The sequence below is a fragment of the Drosophila miranda genome, chromosome XL, assembly GCF_003369915.1.
Source record: "Drosophila miranda strain MSH22 chromosome XL, D.miranda_PacBio2.1, whole genome shotgun sequence".
Taxonomy (NCBI): domain Eukaryota; kingdom Metazoa; phylum Arthropoda; class Insecta; order Diptera; family Drosophilidae; genus Drosophila; species Drosophila miranda.
In genome coordinates, this window is record NC_046673.1 from 10,660,383 (window position 1) to 10,665,737 (window position 5,355).

General features: G+C 44.2%; 1 non-coding gene across 1 annotated transcript; it reads left to right on the forward strand.

The window, feature by feature from the left end:
* Positions 1–932: 932 nt before the first annotated feature.
* On the forward strand, positions 933–1,003 carry Trnag-ccc. Its single transcript has one exon. It is a non-coding gene; the product is annotated as a tRNA-Gly (tRNA).
* The last annotated feature ends 4,352 nt before the right edge of the window (positions 1,004–5,355 follow it).

Sequence of the window (5,355 nt, forward strand, 5' to 3'; positions counted from 1 at the left end):
GCCACTTCCGGCATCAGCATCAGCTCGTTGTCAGTCATTTTGAGTTTGGCTTTCGATGAAATGATAAATGATGAAAAATCTTGCCAAAGATTTAAAATTATCCAAGAGCAGAGTCAACAGCAAATCAGCGGAGCAGGGGCCAGAGCCCGAACCCTGCCTGCGGAGGCAGCCTCTCGAAAATGAGCTTGCAAATACAGAAATGAGATGAGATAATACCCCCCACTTATGGCCAGCACTCCAAATTGGAAGCAGATGAGACAGGAACCAAATTTTGGCTAGAAGAGCGAGAGAAATTGAAAAACTAAAGTACAGTAAAGCATGCCAAGGAAAGGTGTAGGGCTTCAAGGAGTTAGATGGAAAAAAAGATATCGGAAAGAGGGAGATGCGTTGATAACTATCTAATGAAAGTTGAAGGTATAACTTTCATCAACGAAAAAACTTAATAAAATAAAAGTAACCCAAATGAAACAATGCTAGCGTAGATCATTCTTTGTAGCGCCCTATACGATTACCAAAACTAAACTTTTCTTCAGAAAGAAAGTATCAGGTAAAATGATGTAATATAATATACGGCTACAGCGGAATGGATACAGCGATCAAGATAGCGAATCTCGAAGGAAAGTTCGTTGTAGGCAAAATTTGTAACATAGAATTGGTTTTTTCAGAATACGGAATTGCACTGTTCTGGGAATAAATTTTCATCGTTGCACGGAGGTTCGTAATAGAGAAGTTCGACTGTATCTATGTACATAGAATTATATCGCGATATATATCGATACATATGCCACCAGTAGTTTAGCGACATATCCTTCCCGGAAAATGTGTGGCTAGATCTATCGCGCGTGCGTACACATGGGCCTATACCCTTAAAACTAAAGTATCCTGAATGATCGTAACTTTATGATCGAGAAAATTGTAACGAATTTAACTAAGCATCGGTGGTTCAGCGGTAGAATGTTCGCCTCCCACGCGAACGGCCCGGGTTCGATTCCCGGCCGATGCAAAGTATTTTTTTTTTCATTTTACACCCGATATCTGTAGAACTGGATGATTGGAAAACATCCCTGTTGATTTACACAATTATAAAGATTTAGAGATTGTGTTGGTTCTAAAGGGAACAAAGTATAGTATAGTTGTGCAAAGTGCAAAGTATAGTTGGTTTAGTTGAGAAAAAGACAGATCTTCGGTTTTCAGACTGTAATATATTCCTCTCACAAATCGTATCACATCTTAGGATCTTTTCTATATTATTTAATATCTTCGATCTACACATATTCGTCTGGAAAATAAATATTATAGTAAATATATAGTTCATAACAGTATCAACTCGATCAGGGCTGACAGACAGCCCTGATCTGTTGAGCCGCATAAACTTCACGATTCCTATTAGGCTCACTAGAAATTTTATACCGTTGTTCCTTCCACTTTGTAGATCGAATTAATCCTTGCATGAACCGTTTAGGGTCTTATGCTCGGATTATAATTCCCTCTGTCATATTATATCCACCACTAATTCTCTTCCTCTTATTAAATTACTAATCCCCACACACCTTTCTAATAATTAGTACTTGTAGTGGTAATCGTATTTGTATTTTGAATGCATGCTTAGTTCTCCTAGCAAGTTTAGTGCTAATATTCCTCGTATATTAGTCTAACAGCTATCTTTCCTGCATGTTCGCGTTCGGTTCGGATAACGGGTCGCGCGTCATGCGGCAGCACCCCCCGGTCGCTTGGGCGGGAGATGGGCTGCGTTTTGCCTGGGATCCGCGCGTAACAGCCTTCTGCTGGTGTCACACGGGCCACTTGATTGAGCAGTAGTTGCATCGCCACTTGAAAGATACGACATTGCATATTAACGTCCAGAAAATTAAAAAATATACATATGTATATATTTCCCTATTCGACCCGATTTGAGTGCGTGCAGCCCCTTGTCTTTTCTGCCATACTATTTCCGAATTTCCATTTACTTCAGCATTCCCTCACAACACTACATGTTTAAAAATTACAAAAATATACCAACCATAACTAATTAATTACCGAATGAAGCTTAGATTTTATACTATGAGTCCACCATTTGAGAATTGATTAGTTTGCACCCAAACTTCTTAAATTTTTCAAAAGTTATTGTGAAAGTTATTTAATGCCACTCCGGGTAGTTTCTGGTCTCTCGACTCTGTGCATTGATAAATCTCCAGCACCTAATTTTCCATTCATATTTCATCACATTGCCCCTATTTGCCACCCCACCAGCGGCCCTGAGTTGCACTTTCTGAATGGGTTCTTCAGGGCCATTGTTTGCACGCATTTGACGGAGTGGACAGTGGATCGTGTTGGATGGCCGGCAGCAGCAACCCTTGCTAGGATACCTCACCTCTCTGTACCCCTTCTGAAAGCCCCTCTGCGCTCATTTGCTCTATGATTTCAACAGTTTTTCAATTGAGTAAAAGCTGAAGGCAAATGGGAAAATTGGGTTTTTCTTATAGTTTTTCCATGCTGCTGTTTGGCTGGCTACCGAAAATGTTCTTGCTGCCGGTCCTGGACGTGGTTTTGGTCCTGTCGAATCCGTCGATATCCACCCTCGACCCAGACCCCCCTCTAACAGCGCCTCAAGGTGCTGGAGGGTTGGGCATGAGAGGATTCGAAGTTTTAAATAGCCATTAGCGAAAACGCTTATTAAAAATTTACATTTCATTCCACTTTACAGCTGAGCGAGCCAGGAGATGAGACGAGTTGAGTCGAGCTGAGTTTCGAGACTGGAAAATTCATTTCAGCTACCACCAAAGAACCAACCCCACACCAGCCCACACCACTCCCAAACCCCTAAACCAAACCCAGTGTCCGCCTACTTCCTGCCGTTGATGGGGTTAAAATTTTCTGTTGTTGGATCTTTAGGTGTTCATGCCAAGTTAATTTAATAATAAAACTGAAATTTAATTCATTTGTGGATAGGCCAGGTCCTGGTCGAGTCCAGTCTTAGTACCAGGAGTGGGGCGGGGGAAGAGTTGGCTATGGAAAAGGAGTTTCCCTGAGGGATAGACCCAACTGCTGGCCCCATCCGAGTTCGCCTCAGACTCAGCGTCTTTTCACTCGTTTTTAATATTATTTTCCAGTTATCTGACCTTTTTCTTCTCGCAACTGTTGGCCAACCTCGGATCCGGCAACATTTTCCACAGCCAGAGGCCACAGAGAGAACAAGAAGGAGACGGCTTCTTTAATTATGAGCCAAACAAGAGCTTTAAAATGCCAAACTAACATACACAGCCACCCACCCAAAAGATCTTAGCACTTAAAAGCGCTTGGAAAGGCATCCCCTCAGAAACCCCTTCCTTTTTGGCCTGTCGTCTTGCATAAATTTCGGGACTGCGAGAGCACTTGCAGCCAAATTGAATTGCGTAAAACTAACCGCCGAATGCGCGCAGCACAATTAAGGTTGAGGTTTTATAGCCGCGCTGTCGATGGGGGTATGCCCCAATCCCGCCCCATAAACGGTACAATATCTCTCTGCCCCTCAGCCATGAGTTTGGCATTTCCCGGTTGCGGGTTTGGGGATCTGCGGGTGGCAGCTGTCAGTGCGTTAGTCAGTCGCTGTCAGTTTTCGGTTAGCTGCAGGCGGGGACAACGCTGCCGCCATCCGCCATCTGCCATCCACCTCGATTCCTTAACATATCTTACCCCTCAATACCCATCACATACGAAATGAATCTTCAACACCCATCAGATACGAAATTTATCTATGCGTGTGCTCGTATCTGGTATATGTATGAGCGTACCTGCACAATCACCTTTGCAGTTTGACAGCAGCAGCAGCCAAATGGGATTTCAAATGCAAGAGCTCGAAATATATCCTACAGAATATTACACATGTTACATATGTATGAACGGAATTATGTAAGGAAGTAATTAGTTATTGCAGCCATCCAGCATACCCATCCCATACTTCATATGTGCAAAATGCAGAAAAAAAAGTCTAACAAACTGAAGCTAAAAAAATGTATGCACGAATTTGACACTCAGCCTGAAGCCGGGAGATATCTATAGATATATAGAGAGTTGTGTCTTCATCGTTGATTATTCAGTAACAGCGTAACACAATGGGCTTTAGACGTAGTAATATGGATATATGTGGATAACGATATGGATAAATGTATATTTTGATTCTCAAATACGTAGACACAGAAATGCTTAAAATTCTATTTTTTTCGATGCTTTTCCAACGTCTTACCTAGTCGACTCCCAGTACCCTTTACGGGACGAACGCGCTCTTGACACCAAGCCCAACCAAGAAGAAACAGCTCCAGGACGGTGTCCTGGTTGGTACCAGGATTAGGATGAGGAGGGGAGAAGAAGCACACGAAACAGCTGGACCGGGAGTAAAATCAGAATCAGGAGCAGCGGGGAGCATGGCAAACGCTTTTTGGCCGCACAACAAAATTTGATTTGTATTTCTGTGGTTTACCTTTAGCCCCCAGTTTTCCAGCTCTCTCTCTCTCACTCTCCTGGCTGCCCAGAGGGACACGAACAAAACTATGTTGAGGTGGAGGAAGGGGAAGAGGAGGAGGAGGATGGAGTGCCAGGAGTGTCAGTGGCACCTGGGCTTGCCTACTGTCGTAGATGCTGAGGTTGAAATGTAAAATGCACAGAATGGATTGTGCGGCTAACCGGAACAATTAAGGAATTTCCCCGGCAACTGTCCTGGTCCTGTCCCGGCCCTGGGTCTGTCCTAGGTCGGGCTCACGGAGTTGCAGTTACCAAATTACGAATGCCACATGGACCTGGCTGGATCCCCATTCCCCTGTAGTAGTCAGAGTCTTGCTTCTGCTATCCTCCTCAAAAATGATTAAGTAGATTGCAATGACTAAATTCGGAGCAGGACGACAAGACGATGACACGGCCCAGGACACGACGAAGACGTTGGCTGGCAAAGGCGATAAAATGGAAAAACCGACGGGGAAATCAGGAGATGGAGCTACCAGAATATGGCGTGTTGGCTTTTGTTTCTGGCCCAGCCAAATATGTCTTGCATACGAAATTATCATAAGCCCTGAAAGCTTTCCCACAGCCGCCTTCCCCTCATCGATATCTAGGAAACTCCATGAGCTCCAAATGCAACAGCAACAACATGGTTGCAGAGTGACTGGGTGGTTCAGTGGATGGGTAGATGGGTGGTTCGGGTTCGGGTTCTGGTAATTCTTCTGGGGCCGGGGGCAGGACGGAGCCAGCGCTGGGCTATCGCAGCTGGCTACGTGGCCGTGTCTACCTCAACGTTGACGTTGGCACGGAAATAATTGAAAATACGTGTTTGGGTTTTTGCGGACAGCGGCAGTTGCTTGACAACACAAGCAACAACAATAAGGA